Source organism: Rousettus aegyptiacus, unplaced genomic scaffold (genome assembly GCF_014176215.1).
Source record: "Rousettus aegyptiacus isolate mRouAeg1 unplaced genomic scaffold, mRouAeg1.p scaffold_m13_p_3, whole genome shotgun sequence".
Lineage (NCBI taxonomy): Eukaryota > Metazoa > Chordata > Mammalia > Chiroptera > Pteropodidae > Rousettus > Rousettus aegyptiacus.
The window spans coordinates 135,864,992-135,880,028 of NW_023416306.1; the positions used below are offsets into that span (position 1 = coordinate 135,864,992).

Here is a 15,037-nt window from a genome sequence, read left to right on the forward strand (position 1 = left end):
CACTGTCCTCCCTCAGTCTGAGGACATCCCCAGGCCCTAAACGGGAAGGAAGAGTTGTGTGATCTCTGGCATCACAGACTGTGGGGTAAATTTGGTCACACTCAACTTTATGAGAACTACCTGCCCCACACCCCCTCATTTTCAAGACTCCATAAAAAATTAGGAAAAGATCAGTTTAAGCTGTTCAGCCTTTAGGTCTTGGATAGAAAATCTCCCTAAAGCAAGCTTTTAAAGCAAAAGTCCATTTGAGCACCACCCAAGCAAAAAAGCAGGACCCATTATCCAGAATGGCTCACAAACCCTCTATTTTAAACTTGCCCAATTAAAGAAGGAGTATTCCTTTCTCTGGCGTGGGATCACAGGGTTTTAATGGAGGGGGCAAGAAAAAGAGAACTTGTGGGAGGCCTTGGGGGACATACTGCCATGAGGCTCGAGAGATCTGTGGGCAGGGTTTACTCCAACTTCCCCAGCCCTGGGAGAAATGAGAACAAGATTGAGAAATGAAGACTCATGTCTAATCTGTCAGACGAAAAAAAAAATCACCCTCCACATCCTGTCCCTCCACATTCACCATTACATTTAGTCATAATGATCGGGCATACTCTAACCACTTCTCCATCTGACTGAGTAGCTGAAAGTGACATGCACTCTGGTTGCGATTTGGGGCTTTTTCTGGGACAGGGCTGAGATGATTAGGTGCTGGCGTTATCTCCTCCCGGTTTGATGAGCTGATTATTAAATATTAAAGATTTTTGTAAGCCAATTGTTAAGCCATTCATAACTTGAAATCTGGCATGGAGGTATTATTTACACTATGGAATAGGCAAATCTTAAAAATTTGGGGTTTTCTCCTTTTTTTCAGAGAGCTGCTTTGCCAGCACACACTGCGTTATGTACGCAGGAGGAACTCTGAGAGGATTGGAGATGGCTGGAGAGATAGGGTATTTGGTACTTTTCCCAGCATCTTTGTCATGTCTTCCTTCTCTACTCTTCATACATTTCCTCGGGGTCATTGTTTTCTCTGTAGAAGCACCTATGGATTCCACTCCTCCTCCATCAGAGAACGGGAAGAAGTTTGCTTTCATCACCCCAGTGCTAAAGGACTCCACCACCACAAACTCCAAGAGCAGGGGACTCATTGTCTTGCAGAAAAGAGAAGGAAAAGCTGAAGAGGAGACTTTATTGGCGACAAATCAAAGTAGACATGGGGAGCCTGAGAATCAAGGGTTGGCTTCCTTCAAATCCCCTCATAACATTGGCAATCCACGCTTGCCAATTAAGGCCACAGGTGATATTTCTTATGAAAGTGGATCCCTCTGCTTTAGATTCATTGTCAGAGGTTACCAAAGGTTGAAAGGAAACAAATTATTTTCACAAGAAGGAAAATAAAGGAGACCAGAATTGGTACAGAGAAAGGTTTTTCAATTTACTGTGCTGGCCAACTTGGGGATGAGGCATTTGCAGAAACAGATCTGTGAGACTATAGACTCCGGAGGTCTGCAATGGGGGTCAAGAACAAGCCTTTTGAATGACCTCTTCTTCTATTCCATCATTCCGCTGCTGGTGGCCTGAGGACTGCACTTTGAGAAACTGGTTTAAAGAGGCTTCTCAGGAGGCACTTCGTAGATGGTGGATTAACCCCTGAGTAGGACCCTGCTCAGTGCCCAGGGCCTGACTTACCACAGCTGCTGCTCTTTGGTATTCATCCACTGGGACATGTGGGCTCAGCAATGTGCTGGGAGGTATGGGAATGGCATAGAAACATAATAGAGCATTACATTTCTCACCCTTGTCAGTACGGAACAGGGTGGAGCCTGGGAGAATAGTTCTGAGACTCTGAGAAGAGCAGCTGGGTAGCCACTGCAGGGCCAGCAAGCTCTAAGAAAAATAGGAACAACCCCAGGTCTCAGCTTCTACCAAGCCCTGCCACCATTTGCCCTCTGGGCCTGGGAGAGCCAAAAAGGGGAACAGGAGAAGTCCTGGGTGGTGGCCTCCATCTTTGGGAGGCCAGCCTTCCAAGCTCCTCTCTACCCAGATCAGCTACCCTGCCTGCAGCCAGAATGCCCCAGGACCATGCCCAGTGCAGGGGCAGCCTCTCCATCCAGGCTCCTCCTCTGGGAATCTAGGATGACAGTGAACTTTTGTTTCTTGGCACAAGTGCAAGGAAGCCCTTTCCCCATGGGCTCAGAGAACACTCTGAGAACTACTGAAAGCCATCATAAGTCAGTTTTTCTTGTTGGAAGTACCTCTCAAGAATTTAGATTTCTAAAGACTGGCGAACTCATGTCAAGAACTCAAATCTACTTGCAAAAATGAGGTGGAAAGGCAATGTGGCATCCCACAGATGGGCTCACTCTGGAGAGAGGCACAGGTTCATAGTGGTCCCCTCTCTACCACACCTGTACACCACCTCCAGGAAGACATCCCATTCTCCATTCAGATGGCCCAGCACTGTCAGAGGGTGTCCTGGCAATAGAGAGAAAGAAAAGATGCTAAACTTTGCCTCTTCCAGGTGTACACTGTGTCATCAGAGGAGAATTCTACTGCAGCCCTTTCTTCCTTAGCTGTGCTCTTTATATTTCTAAGCCATTTCCTGTTTCCATTTCTAGGTCATAAGCCAGGCTTACAGTTGGTGTGATTCACTCACCCAGGAGTCTCTACTATTATTTCCCTTCAGAGACCACTGATGCCTCTTAAGAAGAAATAAGAGGGTGTAACTTGGAAGGACAAGGTCTTGGTTCATTCTTAGGAAAACACACAAGTTATCCTAGGCTTTATGGGATGCTGCATGACTATGCTCAGAAGCTTGGCATGCCTGCAAAATCCGCGACTTACTTGTTTTGCATTCACTGCTGTACTGATGACCGGTTCCTCAGTTCTCTGGAGGGATTGGACAAGTACACCTTTTGAAGATTTTCGCAAAGACCTCATTGGAAACTTTGCTTTGCCAAGGGGCCAGGCTTACCAGAAAACTATCAGGCAACAGCCCATAGTCCCTGAGGAAGGCGTAAACAAGAAGCCATTCAAAAGCATCATCTTCTAGAAACTAAATTTCAAAATAAGGAGGAAACCACTGCTCAGATGTGAGATGATCTGCGGCAACCTGGGTTCACTTGAAGACAGAAAAGAGTAGACTTTGCACAATTCTATAACCCTCCCTTTATGATTTCTAAGCAGCTTACTCATCCTGACTTCTGCTACTCATTGGGGAAGGATTAATCCAGGGGAACACTAAGTACTAAAGACAAGGCACTAAGTAATTTGGTCAAGGTCAATGTGCCAAGTCAGCATCAGGCTGCTATTTTTGTCTCCCAATTCCATTCTCTAATTTTTCTGTCTGTAAAAATGTATCATAAGCTGAAACACACCTGAGATGGCACAGAAAATGCAGAGCTCCAATCTTTCCCCTTGCCCTTGAAAGAGCCATGTGTTCAGGACGATGCTGGGGCCAGGGCCTGGGCAGGGTGCTCGCAGGGCTCACCCATCCTGTAGACACATGCACAGCAGGGAGGGGAAAAGCGGAGTGGGGAGAATAGGCAGAGAAAGGCTCAGAAACTCAAGTTAGCTTAGAAAACTCAGGTCAGCCTAGGAAATAGGACTGTCACCCTAAAAGCAGTCTGGAATTCAGAGCCTGACTCTCTAGAGACTCTCCATGTCCTAACCACAGTGAGATTATTTTCAAAGAGAGAGAGGTACTCTGAGTCTAGTTATGCAGAAAAGCAGCAATGCCACATACAAATCTACAGAAAACACAACCCTAAAATGTCATCCTCTTAATTATAGAAGGTGTAGGGAAATAGGAATTCTTATACCCTGATGATGGGAATGTGAACCGAAAAAATTTGGTTGATTGAAAACTTAGTAATGTACGTTAAAGGCAGAGACAATGCTCTGTGTTCACCGAGTTCTGTTTTCCTCCAGGACACACAGGAAGACTACATTTCCCAGCCTCCCTTGCAGTTAGGAATGCTCACGTGAATGAGTTTTGGACAATTGAAAGGTGAGCAGAGGAAGCGAAGTGAATTACTTCCCAGCCTGGCCCTAAAACCACCTGCACATTCTCTGTTTTCTCTCTCTTCTCCACTTGCTCTCTCTCCCTTTGCCTTTAAGCTGAAATCAGAGGGTCCAGTGGAGAAGTCCAAGGCCCTGGCAAATGGTTCCAGATGACTGAGCAGAGCAGCCTCCACTCCAACCAGATGACCTACTGTAACATAAGAGAGAAATAAATCTTTATTATGTTAAGTCACTGAGATTCGGGGGTTTTCGTTACAACATTTAGCCTATCCTGACTGACCTAATACCAAAATCCTTTAAAAAGTTCATAAGCTTTGACCTAGCAAGTATATTCTTTGGGACAAATCCTAAGAAAATAATAAAGAACAGTATTGCTTATAATAAAAAAAAAAAAAAAAAAAAAAAAAGTGAACATTAATTTTCAATAATAGAAGATTCTTTAAATAAATAATTGAGATTCAAAAACAAATATTAGAGATTTAATATTATTGAAATGCATTTATTGATATTAAAAACCTTCATGAAATAGTGTTATATGAAAAAGAGCAAGTAACAAAACAACATGGAAAGTATGACCCCCAACACCATTTATACATATCTATATATGCATAGAAAAAAGTCTGGAAATATACCAAAATAACAGTGATTTTTTTTTTCTGGTATAGGATTACAAGTGCTTTTTTAAAAACTATCTCTTTTCTGTAGTTTTATGTTTTATCTACAATAAATATATATTTCTTGAGTTAAAAAAAAATTTTAAGTAACCTGCTGGAAATGGATGGATCTCCTTTGAAGTTGAAGGCTGGCCTTGCTCTCTCTGTGTATAAATGTATTTTGTACAAGGAAACTCAGGTCCCTTGGATGGTCGACTGGTCAGGACCTAAAACTCCACCATTCATAAGGTTAAACATCTATTTGATCTTCACCGTGAAGGGTAGCTCTCAAGCCCTTCACATAGCTTCGAGGCTCAGTCTCACTGATAAACTTTCTTTAAGGAAGGAAATGCTTTGTCATCACTATGTTCTTCCAGTTTTCCTCAGAGTTGATGTGCCTCAGAACTCTCTTCTTCTGGGATCCTAATTTAGATGATTTTGGAAAATGTAGCCACAGATCTTTCTTCTCCCAAGACAAGCTGGGTGATGCAGACCATACTCACACTGCAGAGAGCAGGACAGGAAATTACACCCTAACTATAGGTCTTTATTCAGAAACCCAGCAGCCTCACCACAAAATACACTCAAGATCCCTGAAGCCTTGGGGCCCTGACCAACAAGATCAAAGAGTCTTATGTAATCTAGCCAAGTGAACTTTGAACAAAAAGTAATACTGCAGGTTTTTGTTTTGACCTTTCAGCCACATGATCATACCAGAATTAAATTGTAACTCCAATTTTTTTTCTGTCAAATTACTTCCTACCCTTTTCAACAGACCCTCACACAGAGAGAACAAGCCACCAAGGTTTCCTTTTGAGTAAGGTTCTTGTGCTCTGTGAGGGGACCATATAATAACACAACCCAAGTATATGTATTGGGTGTAGCAGGACCAAGCTATTTTAGTTGAATTCAATGTCTTTTTGGCAAGCCACATGTCCCCAGACTGAAGACATGTAAGGGAAGAATGACTTATTTTTAACAGGGGATCCTGATGTACTCTAATCAGCAAAAGAGGCTTTTTCTGGAGCAAATGAGGACCAAAGCTTGAGGATCCAAGAGTGCCCACACGAAAACGTTAGTAATTCTTTTTCCATTCTTCTCCAAGACTCAAATCCTACCTGCCTTTCAAGGTACCCACAAAGTCCTCCATGGGCTGGTTAGGCCACGCCAACGTCTCTCCTATCTCTCCAGATCCCCTCCCAGTGAAAAGGCCATGTCATGGAGTACGTAGCCCTAGTGCTGTGGGCTCCGAGCGAATACCTTCTGGGCCGATGCCGTCGGCTTCATGTCAGTGTCCAGCTTAGGATAGCTTGGGGTGCTCACTCACTCAGGCTCTCAGCCCCTTGAAGATTTCTCTTTCTCCAGGTATTGGGAACCCAACAGAGAATAGTAGCTAAACACATAGGTGTTGCAGCTAGACTGTTATGGGACCTTGAGCAAGTCACTTGTTTTCTCCGTGCCTGGTTCCTCATTTATAAAAAATGTCTTAATAGTTTTAAGAATTAAATGAGAGAATTCATATGAGGCACTTCAAACTTGAAAAACAGTGTTTCCGTTTTTTTTAAAATGGCCCCCACATTCTTTGACACACCCGCCATACAGAGGTGGTGCTCTCTGTCACCTCTCCTGGAATCTGGTCTCTGAAACTGCCTGACCAATAGAATGTAGGTAAGAAATGCCACACCACTTTCTGGCCCCAAGCCTTCAGAAACTGGCAGCTTGCACATCCTGGGTTTCACTCACGGAACCCAGACACCGCACTGCGAGGGAGCCTGGTCACATGGAGAGGTATGTTCTGGCGGAAAGCCCCAGCTGAGGTTAAAGCCAGCATAGAGCAACGACGCTTTTGAGATGACTCTAACTGCAGCCACTGTCTTACTGTAAGTACGGAAATCAGAGGTCAGAAGCCCTGAGCAAGAACCACCTAGCTAATCCCAGTCAACCCCCAGAATCATGAGCAATAAGAATAAAATGGTTGTAGTTTTAAGTCATTAAATTTTCCAGTGATATGTTATCAGCAATAGATATTTGAAGCCTTTACTTACTGCTTTAAGGAGGTCTCACATTGGTCCATGAGAGATCTTAGCCCTCACCTGCCATCCTTTCTTGGCAGCTGGACACTTGGTCATGCTGCTTCTTCCTCCCCATCTTTGCACAGTCAGGTGTGCCCTTTCCTTCTCTCCCCAGCCCCAGATATTTTTGTAGGGATCTAAATCCAGCTACAGAGCTGATTCAAGTTCTCTCCCCAGTGAAACTTCTTAACTCCCGTGATAGTCAGTGCATGCAAAGAATTGTGGGGGAGGAAGAATATTGCCCCCTCCACAGCAGAGCAGCTTCTTGCCATCGTGTGCTGCCTTCTTCTGTTCACTACCTTTTCTATCTATGCTAGATCTTGTTTCTCCAAAAAGAACGTCAATTCTTGAGGGCCGGCATTCTGCTTTAATTTATTTTTTTTTGTGCAATTTAAATTTTATTTTTTGAGCAAATTTTATTTTATTTTTATTTTTTTTTTAAAAAAGTGATCATAATCAACTGGAACCAGTTGAGTCTGAAAAGCCTCAGTCCATAATGATCCTCGAAAGGGTCAAATAGTCAAAATGTGCTAGAAGAAAATTGCTCTGACCGACATGAGTGTGTTGGTGCCCCAGCTCGCAATAAAAATAAATAAATAAAACCATATGAGGATAAATCATTCTCTTGTGAAAACGGGGTGACGATGGTTCATATAAATGAAAAGTCCAGGGGATGGAGGGTAAAATTTCTTAGATTGTTTCAATGCTGTCTCCTTACTGGGTAATTCAAATAGTTATAATCTGCTTAAGGTGTTAAGAAATACTTTACCTGCTGAGTTGATAACTGTAAACATCTTGACACTTAGGTCTGGCACTGGAAGCAGCAACAGGCCTGGAGGATATTCAGTGGCTGGGCTGGGGATTTGCAGGAAGTGGTGCTCCTTGGGCGTGCCAGGCACTCCCCACTACGGCCCATCCGCAAGCCTCTGTCTGGAGGCGTGTTACATGATGTCTCCTGCCCTGTGGAACCGTCTCCATAAGTTTCCCCATCATTTGCCAGCCAAGAGGCTTAACATGCTCTATAACTATTGGCTCCTGTTGGGCAGCCACATGCCTCCGCCCCTGGGAGCACCTTCACTGTCCCCAGCTCCAGGCTGGGTCAATGGTGTCTCCTCTGTGCTCCCACAGCTTTCAGTGCTTATTTTCATCCCAGCCCTCACTCTGCCTTTCTGTGTCTGTGTACATACCTATCCAACAGATTGAGTTTCTTGAGGGCCTTCGCAATCATGTCTTTTTCTCTTCCTGCTCACTGTAGCAGCAAGACTCCCCTTAATAAACTTTTAAATGAATAAATGAGTGAGTAAATGAATTAATGAGTGAATAAACGTTCTACTCTTTCCTTACAGGTTTCAACAAGCACAGATTTCTTGCTTTTCTCAAGTGTACTGTATGTGTCCTTGTCCCAGCTCACACAGTAGTGCAGCAGCAAGGTCAGCTGTATAATTTCTAACACCCAGTGAAAAATGAAAATGCAAGCTCACTAGCTCAAAAATTACTAAGAATTTCAAACCAGTAACAGCAGAACATTACACTAAGCAAGGGGTCCTTTTAAGCACTGGGCCCTGTGTGCTGCATGTTTTATATCCGTGAAGTTGGCCTGTGCAGCAGCTACCTGCTGATTGCATCAGCCTTGCATACCACGCCCCTCCTTAGTTTTTATTTGAGGAACCACGATTTCCTATCTCTGTGGCTTGGATGGGACTGCCTACCCCTGGAGTGAGCATGTGATCCTGGTTGGACCAATGAGAACATCGTGTCTCCCCAATCATGATTGGTTCAGGGATGGACAAGTGACCCAAGCACAACGGATGAGAACCATACCTCAGAAAGGTATTCTTTTTTGCTGGTGCTACTAAATGGGCAAGAAATAAGCCTAGAGGCTCTGAGAGTCACCCCTTGGGGAAAAAAACCCTGCCTGAGATAAAGCTGATACTGAAAAAGTAGAGCTGAGGAGATGGAACAGTAGGGGGAGAGATTTTTGCCAACATCATTTAAGCAGTTGATTGAGCTGACCCTCTGGACCTTTTTCTTAAATTTGTACTAACCAATAAATTTCTTGGCCTAAGTTAGCTTACCTTGGGCTTCAGTCCCTTTTAATCAAAACAGACCGAATGAATGAGTGGGAGCTTAATAAATGCCTTTCAATTTGAATAACAGCACCATCAGGGCTTGTAGGAATCCATTGTTTAGTTCTAGCACTCATCCTTTGCTGGTTCCATTTGACTTGCGAAGCAGTGCACGAAATAGAATAGCCCAGAGGGACTGTGACTGGGTTATTAAAATGGGAATGTAATAGTATGCGAAGGACTTCTCTCTTCCTCATGCTGTCGTTTTCTGTACAGGGGAAACAGGAAAGAGGAGCATGGGACGGAAGCCCTCTTTGCTTTGGAGATTTGAAAACAAAGTTTTTATGTTCATCATGTTTTACTTTGAGAATATAAAAGAATAATAATAACGCTTATTGTTTGACAGGATTTGAAAAGATGCAGCTCAGGCCAATTTAGCTTTCTGCAGACCACTAGGGTACCAGTCCCTTATAGCTAACTCTGACCAGCCATGCCAACTCTTCATCTAAAGCCAAGCTTCCAGGAGTCTAGAAGCCCTGATCTCCCCACCCCAGGACTCAGCTCGCCTGTTCCGCCCCCTCTCTGCTCAGAGCTGCTATGCCAAGGCCAGCAGGGCAGTGAGGTGTGACCACATCCCACCTGCATTCTTTCGCCAGTTTCATTTGGAATCCTGAGCAAAGGTCTCAGATTGCTGACTTTACTGCCAACAGCAGACATTATCTATCTCCCGAATGTGTTGGCAGGAAAACCAAATTTTTATATTGCAAGCCACCCAAAATTTCGAGGCCAGTTGACTAACTTCCCTCATGATCTCATCGGAGTCACCCTTCACTTCTGCTCAGAGTGAAAGCCTCATCTGTGCTCTGCTCGACTCCCAGCCCAGTATTGGTTTCTGCACCATTTCCCCCTCCACACACTTGTCTCTCACTGCCACCTTCCTTGACAACCCCTTACTGTGGGGTGACCTCCTCTGTCCCATTGTGAACCATCGCTGCTCCATCCTATTCCTTCAGACGATTCACTGAATACTTTATGCCTTCATTGAAGCTAGACCTTTCCAAGGATACCACCTTCCCCCATAAGCTCCTCACAATTCTCAGGTGGAAACTTCCAGGACTTCTCCCCACTGCTGGTCCTGTCATCGTCCTGGGAAAGTTTAATTTTCTAATGGATGTCTCAGCCAATGTCATAGCATCAAGTTTGTTTACCTCCTCAACTTCAGTGACCTTTGTCTTCTCTTCATTTCAGCCATGTTCTTATCCTGTATAGTCTCAAAATTCAGAACTGAAATGTTAAACTCCAGTATCCCTAAAGTTGTTTAAACACACACACACACACTCCCTCCAAAATCCCATTTTCTAACTTCGCTTCCCTGGTTACCGACATTCATACTGTCAAACATCAGCATTTTTGCTTAATTGAGAATTCTGGTCAATGGTCAACTCCATTTTCCCCAATTTCACATATTCGACAAATATCTGCTGAGCCTATGTCTGTGACAGGCAAAGCTCATGAAGCTTCATTCTAATGAGAGGATGTTGAGGTTTCAGTTTCTTACTGCTGCGTAACAAAACTCCAAAACTTTGTTAGGAATTGGGTCACGGCTGGGTTAGGCAGCTCTTCGGCTGCTCTGGTTGTCAGCTGGGATAGCTCGCTCATTGATACTCAGGTATGGCTACATGCACTCCTACTCGTGGAAGCTTGAGCTTCCTCAGAGCATGATGGTCTGAGGGGAGTCAGGCTTGTTACATGGCAGCTTCCAAAAGTGGAAGCTGGCAGGCCTCTTTGGACACAGCATCCTTTCTGCTGAATTCTGTCAAAGCAGGTAATAAGTCATAGAACCCAGCAGATTCAATGGAAGGAAAAACAGACTCCACCTAGTGATTGATTGGTGGACTTGCATGTGCATACATGGAGAGAGAAATTGAAGGCAGCTATTTTTGGATTATCAAAATTATTACAGATGAGGGAGACAATAAATATATAGACGAATTTAAACAGAAAAATACAAGATGGTAATGAAAGCTCCTCAGCGAATTAAAACAGGGTGATCTAAGAGAAACCACTGAGTAGCTCCTGTCAATTGAGAAGCCTGTCAAAGAAAATCTCTCTGAGGAAGTTGTATTTAAACTGCAACTTGAAAGGCAAGAATTGGCAGCTGTATGAGGATCCAGGCAGAAAGAAGAGCTGCCAAAATGCTCCAAATGGGAATGAACTGCACGGGTTTAAGAAACAGAAAGAAGGACCAAGTGTCAGGGTGTGGACAATATGCCACAATGCAGTTGGAAATGAAGTCAGACAAGTAGGAAGGACCAGATCAAGTGCGCTATGGTAAGCAGGTTCGATTTTATTTCAAAAGCAGTCAATGGAAAGCCATTAAAGGATTTTAAACAGAGGAGGGACATGATACAACTTACATTATTAAAAGGTCACTCTGGCTGTCATGTGGGGAATAGGTTGTAAAGTACAAGCATGGAAGCGGCAGGACCAGTCAGGGGACCACTGTGGGAGTCTGGACCAAGGAGATGGTAGCTTGTTTGGCTGCTGGCTGTGGGGAGAAGAATGGAGATGCATTTGGGGGTTGGGTCATCAGGAAATGTTAAGGACTGAGCTTGTTCTGTCTCGATTCAAATCCCCTTCATGCCTGGGTGATCACTGCAAAAGCCTCCTGCCTGCTTCTCACCAATGCCCCACACTCAGTTGTCCTTAAATAGTACCTTAGAGTTTTTAAGATTATAGTCATGCATCGCTTTAACGATGGGGATATATTCTGAGAAATGCATTGTTAGGCTGTTTTGTCATTGTGCAAATATCACAGAATACACTTACACGAACCTAGATGGTATAGCTTACTACAGAGTTAGGCTGTATGTTACTGTACTAAATACTGTAAGCAACTATAACCCAATAGTAAATATTTGTGTATCTAAGCATATCTAAACATAGAAAAGGTGCAGTAAAAATATGACACAAAAAATAAAAAATGGTTCACCTGTGTAGGGCACTTATGAATGGAGCTCACAGAGATGGAAGCCGCTCTGGGTGAGTCAGTGAGTGAGTGGTGAGTGAACGTGAAGGCCTAGGTCACTGCTGTACACTACTGTAGACTTTATAAGCACAGCACACTTAAGCTACACTAAATTTATAAACCAACATGAGATTAAATCCTGTACAAGAGAAAATGACGCAATCACAAGTCAGGGTAAACACAAGATGTATGAGGCTGTTGCCAGCATAGCATGGCATACTGTTTTACAGTGAATTTTGTAAATAGAAAAAGTATACTCTAAAATAATGATAAAATATATAGTATAGTAAATACATGACCCAGTAACATAGTTGTTTATTATCAAGTACCACATACTGTACAGAATTGTACATGCTATATTCTACATGACTTACAGCACAGTAGGTCTGTTTACACCAGTCACCACAGACGTGTGAGTAATGTGTTGCACTATGACATTGCCATGACTACATCATCGGGCGATAGGAATTTTTCAGCTCCATTATAATCTTATGGGACAACTGTAGTATTTGCAGTCCTGTTATGCAGTACGCGACTATTTTAAATTTAGTATCTTTGCGTACAATACGACCCTTCGTGATAGGCTCCGCCCTGCTTCCCACTTAGGCTCATTTCCAGTCCCTGTCTCACAGATGCCCTTTGCTCCAGCCACATCTAATTATTCGATGTTCCCTGACCATGTCCTAGTTCATGATCCTGTGCCCGAAAGTTACCGTTTCTTCTTCCTAAAATGTTTCTTCTCCTCCACCTCCATTTGTCACCCAACCAAGTTCTATTCCTCCTTCAAAACCTAATCGGCGTACCTCTTTCACTGAGCCTTCCCTGTAAGCTCCATTTTGTTTAGATTTCTGCGCATGCAACACACAGCACCATAGGCATCCAATTCCTTGTCTGTCTCTTCCGGCTGACCATGGAACCTAGTGCATTCATCCTTAAGTGAAGAAAGGGAGAAATTTAAGAAAGCTGATACTACCATGATTTTCCCTTAGGGTGTGAAAATGTGCATTACAAGGTCAAATCACAGAAAAAAAAAAAAAAAGATGCATTTGATAGGTTCCTGTACTGAGTTCCTTCCTTATCCCAGGGATCATCATTTCACAGGCCTGCAAGCCTCTAAGAGAGAGAACTTATGTTCCTCTGTGCTCCAGATTCTCCAGGAAGGGTCTGGTCTCTGCACACACAAAGTATTAACATCACTGCTGATAACAGTATTGACTCCTAGCAGAATTTATATTCAGACTGCCCTCCCCACGGCAACGTCTCTGGGAAAATCTGAAAAGCCCACTTCGGTCAACATGAAGTGCACTGTGATGGTTCAAAGTAAATACATTATGAGCTGCTGACTTTCAAATTTATACACAGACTTGATCCTTGCACTGAACTTTAGACTCTCAAATCCAATTGTCTGATGGACTTTTCTACCTGAATGTCCCCCAAACTTGGCAGGTCTAAAATCAAACTCATCATCTCTCTTGCCCCCATATATCCATGACTGGGAATCTGCCAGTATATAGAGCATAAAGAATTTAGGACTTTGGGGACTTCGCAAAATGAATTCCATGGGAGCCGTGACATTAATGTCAACTGGCACAGTTGACCAGACCACCCAAAACCATAGAAACATCAGCCATGACTGCTGTCGATAAGCCCCCAACTATAGGAGCCGATTAGCATAAAATTTTACCGTGTGAGGACCATATAAGCTGAACACCTCAGACAGACGATGCTCAAGCATAACCTGAAAACATCACAAATAGGTACGCTGAGGGGCGAAGACTCTGACCTTCTGCCCGTCACAGCTGCTGGCTTGGAACCTCCTCAAGACCATCCGCCCGCCAATTAGCAGAGCTCACTTGGGAGATGCAAAGGACTTTCATCCCTTTGCTCTGTCACGTAAGACTCTGTCCTTCCCCTCTCTGTGTCGTTTTAACCTGCGTGGGTACCTGATTGGTTTATCTGAATAAACTCAATAAACCTGGCATTAAGGAAAGACACAAATGCTATCAAGGGTGTTACTCCGGCAGCTACTTTCCTTGCTCGTGACAACCAGTAACTTACCAATGAGTCGCCGATGACTATTTCTTAGGTTCATCGTCCTCCTCATTCCTATTGGCAGAATCCTGGTTAAGCCCTCAGCTTCTCCGGCCTGCACAACCACTTCAGCCCCTTCATCAGCTTCCCTGCTCCTGGCCTGCGTTCTTCTGGTTCCCCAGGGATTTATCTGAAATGTAAATCTGATCTTGTCCCTCCCCAGTCTGGAACTCTTTAATTGCAGAGCACAGGTTATCACACTTTAGTTTGCACCTGAATAGCCTTGAAAGCTTCTTACCAAGGTGGATTTGAACCTCTCTCCAGGGCCTCTACATTCTAGGATGTGCTGGGTGAGGCCAAGGGATGCACGTTTTAAACTAGTGCTCCAAGGATGCTGATAGAGCCTGGACCGGGCCACCCTGAGAAATAGCACGATCCTTGAGATGTATCCAAGCTCCTCGTCCACTTTACCAAGCCCTCCTCATGTGTCCCTTGCCTTCTTTAGGAGAAGTCTTACCCACTACTCCCGCCTCACCCACCCCTCCTCACGCACCCCGCTCTCTGTAATACTTCTCACCTTTGACCTTTGCTCTGTTTTGCCTGCTGCCAGTGATGTCCTCTCTGAATGACCCCCTTTTCCATGAGGTGACTCTTCCTCATCCAGATAATTTTGCTACTCAGAGCATCAGCATCAACTGGGAACTCGTAGACCTGGGTGATTGAAATGCACTTCAGAGAATAAGAAGCCCAGCTTGAAAACTCTTCTCAAGAAGCACGGTCTTCCAGGAAGCCTTCCCAGACTGACACACACTCATCAAGTATTCCTCTAACTAAACACTGGTGTCAATGGAAGAAACGACCAAATCTGTACAGAATTTTAATGAGTTTATTTGAGCCAAACTAAAGACAATTGCTGGGAAGAAAATCCTCAATGGATAAAGAAAACGTTCTGGAGAATGGCAGTTTTACAGCTTATTTTATACATTTAAATCAAAGGAGGAGACGTAAGAAGGGTTACATGAAATCCAGTGGCAGTAGATTAAGGAGATGGGAAAAAGCAAAGCGGGGAAATCTCTGAGATTGGATAAAAAGTGAAACAGAAAGACGCATGCTTGTTTTTCATTGGCGGGTACGGGAAAGATAATAACGAACATCACAGCAGTTAGAGGTGGT

At 43.9% G+C, this 15,037-nt stretch overlaps 1 long non-coding RNA gene across 1 annotated transcript; it reads right to left on the reverse strand.

The window, feature by feature from the left end:
* Positions 1 to 3,932: 3,932 nt before the first annotated feature.
* On the reverse strand, positions 3,933 to 7,022 carry LOC107511434. The gene is made up of 3 exons (XR_001597084.2): positions 6,713 to 7,022; positions 4,780 to 5,171; positions 3,933 to 4,204 (listed from the first exon to the last, which is right to left on the reverse strand). It is a non-coding gene; the product is annotated as an uncharacterized LOC107511434 (long non-coding RNA).
* Between the last annotated feature and the right edge of the window lie 8,015 nt (positions 7,023 to 15,037).